This window comes from Podarcis liolepis, assembly GCF_965112155.1.
Source record: "Podarcis liolepis genome assembly, chromosome: 4".
Taxonomy (NCBI): domain Eukaryota; kingdom Metazoa; phylum Chordata; class Lepidosauria; order Squamata; family Lacertidae; genus Podarcis; species Podarcis liolepis.
The window spans coordinates 67,382,890-67,391,000 of NC_139558.1; the positions used below are offsets into that span (position 1 = coordinate 67,382,890).

General features: G+C 40.8%; 1 long non-coding RNA gene across 1 annotated transcript; it reads left to right on the forward strand.

Annotated features, from left to right (window-relative positions):
- Window positions 1–213: 213 nt before the first annotated feature.
- Window positions 214–3,830, forward strand: LOC310705763. Its single transcript, XR_014525473.1, has 3 exons — window positions 214–316; window positions 2,075–2,168; window positions 3,664–3,830. It is a non-coding gene; the product is annotated as an uncharacterized lncRNA (long non-coding RNA).
- Window positions 3,831–8,111: the final 4,281 nt, after the last annotated feature.

The following is an 8,111-nucleotide window of genomic DNA, read 5'->3' on the forward strand; positions in this document are numbered from 1 at the left end:
TGAGGGGGGAAACAGCTGGAGGAGGAGGAGAGGGTGAAGAAAGAGCTGTGGGTGGAGGGAGGACTCTCTTTCCACCCTTTGGACACCCTGGGAAGCTCAACAAACCTGCTGTAACTGAAACTGGGTGTGGAGAGTGCAGCTGAATGGGACACAGCTGTGGGTAGCCAGAGAAGGTACCATCCACCTTGTGCCGACAGAAAGCAAGTCTAGAGTGAGAGACTAGAGTGATATCTGCTATTTCCAGGAACACTGTGAGACTTTTGTGGGTGAGCTGAGAGTTTCTTGACCCTTGGGTGAGAACCCAGAAGCTGAGAGGGTATGTCAGAATAAAAATGAATTGATATTGATTTATATATATATTAGTAACTTTGTGTTAATGCAACATTTTTATATGCAACTGTGTATTTTTTGTAATATTTTGTTTGTCTGTTTCAGTTTTTTGTACACCGCTTAGGTATAATTTTTAGTATATTAAGTGGTATAGAAATTATAACTTTTTAAAAAAATCCACATTCTTAACTCTAATTAATGCATGAAGAGGTTAAAGGTAAAGGGACCCCTGACCATTAGGTCCAGTCGTGGCCAATTCTGGGGTTGCGGTGCTCATCTCACTTTATTGGCTTAGGTATAATTTTTAGTATATTAAGTGGTATAGAAATTATAACTTTTTTTAAAAACCCACATTCTTAACTCTAATTAATGCATGAAGGGATTAAAGGTAAAGGGACCCCTGACCATTAGGTCCAGTCGTGCCTGACTCTGGGGTTGCAGTGCTCATCTCGCTTTACTGGCCAAGGGAGCCGGCGTACAGCTTCCGGGTCATGTGGCCAGCATGACTAAGCCGCTACTGGCGAGCCAGAGCAGAACACGGAAACGCCGTTTACCTTCCCACTGGAGTGGTATGCATTTATCTACATGCACTTTGACATGCTTTTGAGCTGCTAGGTTGGCAGGAGCAGGGACCAAGCAACAGGAGCTCACCCTATCGCGGGAATTCGAACTGCCAACCTTCTGATCGGCAAGTCCTAGGCTCTGTGGTTTAACCCACAGCGCCACCCGTGTCCCTTATGAAGAGGTTAAGGCTATAGAATAAGCTGTCCTGCCAGGCTTAGCTAGTTCACTTCTCCTCCCCTTGGGAGAAGGGTTACCAAACTCTCTTTCCATCATGCGAATTCTCCCAGGAAGGAGGTCTGGGATGGTTACTTTAGCAAGCCTCTTTCTGTTTCTATACAAATAATTTAGAAACATCTTCCCTCTTTATGACCCTATGTTTAGCTGTCTTTTCTTGCTGCTGGCTGGGAAATCACATGAATCTGACCTCTGAAGAGCTTAGAAGTAAACCATTTTTAACTTACCAAATATGTGATAAGGGAAGAGGGAACTTTGGAAGAAACTTAAAAGGGGATGTTTTAAAGGTCTAACAGCCTATATTTCCACGCTTTACTTTGCTGCATGTTTTGTGATTTTAAATCTCTGCTGGAGCTCTGTCACCAAAGAGTACTTGGACCAAACTTGGAATCTAGGTATTCAGGAAATTCTCCTTTCATCTTACCTATAGCATTTCCCCTTTCGAATCAAAATACAAGAATTCCTAAAAACCAACAATTGGCGCCATGTAGTTTTACATTCAGTTGATTAAAGCACAGTACACAGATACCCTCAGTGTTATAATTATTGTGATAGCTAAAATTCATTTAGATTATTTGGTTAGTATTTACTTAGTAGTAATCATCAGTTTATTTCACAGATCTACATTTAATTATGTTACCACTTATGTTACCTATTCACACATCAAAGCCAGATTTTAGAACATACAGCGAGGCTATTCGGGAAAGTGGCAGTTGAACAATATTTCATTTTTATGTGACTGAGTGTTGCCACTCAAGTGTGGTATTTTCTTTGGAATATAATAATCCTCAAACAGCTTGAGGAAATCATTGATTTTTCCATTTCCACTAGTTCCAATGTGAACGTGCAGTAAATCTTGTTGACCTGCCCCTGTGTGCTCTAATGCAAAATATGATTGCTTTTCATATCAAGAGTCTCAAGTTCATGAACATTTTTAATTTTTCAGGTTTTTGTATAGTGCTTACCCAATTTCCATTCCATTGCAACAGAGTATAGGCATTTTACTACTGAATGGCGGAGCAGAAACATGTCAGACTCTAGTAAGTGCCATATCTCTATCACCAGCACCATTCCAGGGTTCAAGATTATGAAGATTCCCACTTCTCTAAAACAAAATATGGCTTCACATGATCAATGATGCTTGCATGTGTTCAGTATAGTTCTACAAAAGGCTATCAAAATGAATTCTTGGGCTGAGTCCTGTTATAAATGAAATCATACTTCTATGGCTATAACTGGAGTTTGCTATCCCACCTGAGGACTTCACCCATCCATACTTACATCTAAAGCACAATATTGTAACAAAGGTTGTGCGCTACCCCAATCTCTGCCAAGAGGTAACAAGATTCCAGGGGGTTCCAGGCACTCACCCAGAGTCATGTTTCTCTTGGGAATCAAGATGTGACAGAGACTGCTGTGTCTTCAAGAAACATGGTTTATTAACCCATATTTACAACCTGGGTGCAGATAGAGGGAGTGCAGAGTTTATAGCATCTACATCTCGGTAGGGGCTTGTCCTTTACAGCAGCTCAGCATTGCATTCAGAAGCTTTATAAGTACCCTGTCCCTCTGCCCCAGCTTGTCTCCAACTTAAACCCATGTCATCTGCCCTTCAGCACCCCACATGGAGTTATTTGCATTTCCAAATATATATAAAAAATCATGTGCATACACTGAAACAGAAGTCACCAGACCCTTATATACAGTATAGTGGGAGGGTGGGGTGGGGTTTTTCTCAGGAGGGTGGTAGGAGATGGGTGATTGACTCAATGGGTGAGGTAAAACTGTTGACCACTGTTAATGACTGCAATTAGTCCTACAGGAAAAAGCAAGGGATAGTATGCAGATGATTAGCATATGTAATGAGACAGGAATCCAATATCTCTATTAAGACCAGGTCTCTCAATAGTTTTCAGTTTAGTGACAAGTTGTAATTTAGCAACTTCTCTTTCAAGTCTGTTTCTGAAATTCTTTTGTATTAAGGCAGCTGCTTTGAGATCCTGTATTGACTGTCCTGGGAGATTGAAGTGTTCTCCTACTGGCTTCTCTGTCTTGTGATTCCTGATGTCAGATTTATGTCCATTTATCCTTTGGCGTTGGGTTTTGGCCTGTTTGTCCAATATAGAGAGCTGAAGGGCACTGCTGGCGTTTGATGGCATCTCTCTCCATTTCCAGCTTCTCTTTCCCAGAAAAGCAATTGCCAAGCAACTCCTCCCCTTCTGTCTGCTAGTTCCTGGTTTTAAAGGTGAAAGTTTTTTTCTGTAATCTACAACATTGATCAGCATAACCTTGGCCACTTCTATTGACTCAAGTTTACATCAGTCCCAGCTAGCATGGCCAATGGCGAGGGATAATGGGAGTTTTGTAGCTCAACAAGGTCTGCAGGGGCACAGATTAGCCACAAGTTAACAAAATCAGAACATGACCAACTACTGCCCAACTATTTTACGCATAATCTGTTATGTGGAGTTTGGTTTTTGTTTCAGAACTTTCTATAAAATAACTAATTTTCAAATTATTATTGCACTTTAACAGATGCATAGTAGAAGAGGAAATTTCAGCAGGTGGACCTTAAGCCTGCTTACCTTCTCCACAGTCTGGCAAGTGTAAGCTAACTTCCTCCCCCTCCTCCTCTTCTTCCACAAGCAGAAAACCTCAAGACCTCAACCATCTCAGGATAAAGTAACTTCCACTGACTAATCTGAGTCTGTAGAACCTGTGTAAATACAAGGAAATTATTTCCTTACAAAAAAAGTACTTCTTCTAACTTTAGGTTGTACCCCTCCTCCTGTCACAAACACACAGAGTCCTGCAAAAGTTTATGTCTGCTATGTATGCCCCTTATTTTTTAAAGTTGTCCCTATTTCCAGAACTTGACAGCTCCATTAAATATAACAGATGCTGCCCCTTATTTCAGATGACATGAAATAATGAAAGTATGGAATGGCTGCTTCATAGAATGCCCTAGAGCAGGCACCAGATCTCTGCACTGCCCCTTGGATTTTTAAAAAAATCTTGATCTGCTTTGTCCCTTCATTTTGAAATCTTGATCTGTTAAACCTAATACTTTATACGAGTCAATGGAGTGCAGTTTTTGGAGGAAGGAGCTTCTCCTCATTACATGCTAGCAGAATTAATTGGTGGCAATGGCTGCATTAAAATCACAATGAGTCATTAGTTAACCATTCATCCAGAAAATGTATAATAAAAATAATGAAATAAACACTTTCTCCCTCATTATCAAAGGCAGGAGGTTATCACACCCAGTTGCTTCTATTAAGAGTGGCCTCTAAATTACAGTCATTTTGTTTTCAAGTTTTCAAAATAATAATAAAAAAGTTTCTTTTGGCTGGATTACACACAACTGCTTATCTCATACCACCCAAAGAAATATCAGAAGAACTTCCTATCTGGTTAGGTAACACAGTAGCAGCCTTTGAATAAAGACAGAACTTGATGCTACAAAGGATACTTGTTGGTTGCTGAAAACTGCAAGCCCATCTTGAGGCCCATCTGATCCCATAACATTGATGGCTATACTCACCTGCTATGGTTGGAGGCAGTAACACCAGTTCCTGGAAACTCCTGGAGGGGAGAGTGCTCTTGTGCTCGGGTCCTGCTCAGACATCTTGGTGGCCACTGTGAGAAAAGGATGCTGGACTAGATGAGCCATTGGCCTGATCCAGCAGGCTCTTATGTTCCCATGCACTTATTTAGTTCAACATTCCTACCCCTACCTCCTGATACCATTAAGAGGAATATCCTTGTAATATGAGATCCAGAGGAACTTTCTTCGACAGAACTTCCTCAGGATTCATGGATCTGGAGCAGAGGAGGGCACACCAGGATGTGTGCTAAATGGAACTAGACATTGCAAAGAAGGAATGAGGAAGAAGATGGATTGTTTTCATTTTGGCAGTGGCCCCATCTTTTTTGTAATGTGTAGTTCTGCCCTAATACTGAGTGTTTTTGATTCTGCAAAATGCTTACTCCGGTAAGAGAGAGACAGACAGACACAGAAAGAAAGAAAGACAGAGACAGAGACAGAGACAGAGAGAGAGAGAGGGGGGGGGGGGACTGCAACAGCATAGACAAACACTTTATTTCATTCCCTAGGCATTTCAAACACCAGTCTTTGCCAAGGGAAGAGTTATTCCACAAAAAATAGTAAGGCACTTGCTATTTTTTCATCAGTGTACAGTTTTTTTTTTGTATTGCATATATTTATTATATTCTTTTCAAGATAAGGCAATATAACTGTACAAACTAGTAATTAAGACCGGCAGCCTGTTATTCTATCCTCCCACAGTATTTCCCTGTTCCTTTATAACCCCACCACCACCACCATTTGATCCCTTTTATGGATTCCAGGAGAGAGCAGGACCTGGACATATATATTCTTTGGCTGACTCTATATGATCGGTTTTGATGATATTGCTAGACCTGTGACTAGATAAGCTTGTGGCATGATATATCAGATAAAGATGTCAAACAGAAAAAACCTGATGTAGTGAGAACCCAAATAAATTATGATGTGTAAAGTGGTATAGAAATGATCTAAATGAAAAACAAAAAAACCAAAACCCATAGTTTGCATGTAATTAAAAGAGGATTTACAGACTGCAGTGAGTTAGGCTGATTCTGTCAGCATAACACAATACACACGCAAGATCTATGACAGAAATCGATGAGGATTCTTTCAGTCACTAGCAACCTTTGATTATCACATGGATCATTCACAGTTTTTTGTTCTCTCTACCACCCTGAATGACAGTATATAATGCCTTTAAAAGCCCACTTTAAAAAAGGGAATCTTTTTGAAAGACTATTCATAAGCACAAAGATGACAACAGTAATGACTACGAATCTTCTAGCCTCCGAAGCCCATTTTTATAGATGAATGTGAAAGGCATGTAATACAGGTCTTGGCCCCAACAATGTGCTTGGGAACTGGGAAGATTCAAGCACAATATAATGGGACAGGGCTAATAAGCAGCGTGAAACTGGAAGCATGCACCTAGCAGTGGCGGACTTGGGGTTTTTAAATTTCAGTGGTGCCCTGTACGACACCCTCTCGGCTCAGTGCCCGGTGTGGGCAAGCCGGTCACGCTCCCTTAAATCCACCTCTGCACCCAGTTACATACCCATAAGCAACAAGCTGAAATAAAATATTTAGAAATGGGTGCTAGATTTCAGTTTGAGAATATTTCACATCGGTAGTGATATAGTTTTGGTATATGTGAAACTGAAACTAATAGTCATTCCTTAGCTGCACAGTGCAATGTAAATAATCTACAAGCAGGTGGCTGCAAGGTCAGAAGCATGAGATAATGTTCATGCACCGTGTCTCTTTGGGCCTCACTGAGAGAAAGAGCAGAGTTTGTTCATTTTCTCTCTGCTCTTCTCCCTACTGGGAGGGGGAGAATCATCTCCAGATGTGGGACCATCCTAGCAGTATGCTAGTGACTGATTTATGGGCTAAGGATGTACAGAACTATGAAGTTGTAAACCAGCAATAGCCCTTATTTCCTGAACCATGGGTGTGAAGTGAGTTTATTGCATTGGTGATTGTCTCCACAAAAGGCTTGGAAACACTGTGCAGAGTGGAGCATGCAGAGAAGGGTCATGGCCTTTGGCTAGAAGAATAAACTTCTGAACTGAACTGAGACCCTTGAAAATAGCTGCTGGCCTGCTCCCTAATAAGGTGTCCTAAACAAATAAAATCTCTACATGTGTTCCCTCCAGCAAACTGTCTCTCCAGCTGATCTTCTCAAGTTAGGCGCATATAATTGTGCTCTAGTATAAGAGAATTGCTTGCATGTAAAATGGCGCCTGTCTACTTTCATTCTGCAAGTAAAAACAGTCAGGGCTGGGGTTAAAAATCAGGGAAGGGGCATAATAGAAAAGATTAAAACCCGTCTTTCACAGAATCACATCCCTTCCCACCTGTGAAACGTCTAAACAAAGAAATAAAACACTGGGAACTTCTCCATTAGGTCTAATTTGGCCTTGAGGTGTAACATGTATTACAGACACTCATCTGAGTTGGCATAAATTTGCCAACACATTAAGTGTATGGTTGCAAAATAGCCAAACTGGGGAAAGCTGGACTGTGCATATTTGACAAGTCCTTTACATAGCTCTTTTCCCCTCAGAAGGGCTCTGTGACTTAAAAGCTGCATCATAAATAACAATAAAATTCCACAAGTAGGTCTTTCCCAAAATTCAATGCAGTTTGGGATATGGGAAAGTCATTATAATTTAGCTGTGATTCCTGCATTGAAGGGGGTTGGACTCTGGGTACCTGCTAACTACAACTCCATGATTCTAGTACCATTCTGTGAGAGAAACCAAAGGGGGGAGCAGTTTCTAAGAATATTTAAATCCTAGTCAAATTGTGCCCTCCATGCAGTGAGATAGCTTTGTTCCTTTAAGATCTGCAGCATGGGTAGGCAATCTTTCTCAGATCTGCTATGTCAGGAAAAGCCTTACCTGATAAATTTTCATCTGCTATGGACCTGCTGAAGCAGCAGGGCCACTTCACTGGGTTGAGAGACTCTTCAAAAATGATCCCAATTTCTATGACCCACACACAAGTTTTGATGGAAAGAATGAAGCTGTTCTGCTCGTCAGCTGAATCCCAGGGGAGCAGAAGACAGTGGTTCTGCACATACCTAAAAATAAATAAAGTTTAATTAAAATGTGTTCAATAACTCACATGTGGAAGACTTATGATTTCCCATATATTTCCTCCAATCTTGAGGAAATATAACGCCAATCTGTAGTGGAAGTGAATTTCTTTTCACTCAGAAAGTATGACGACGATGATGATGACGTTGATGATGATTGAATCCATTCCAGAGGCTTTCCCTAACCATGGCATTTTCACTGATGACCATTTATTTTGTGGTATTAATTACCATTTAGTTTAATTTGCTTGCATACTGTATACAAGATGGCTAGACCTGGCTTTCAGGAAAATT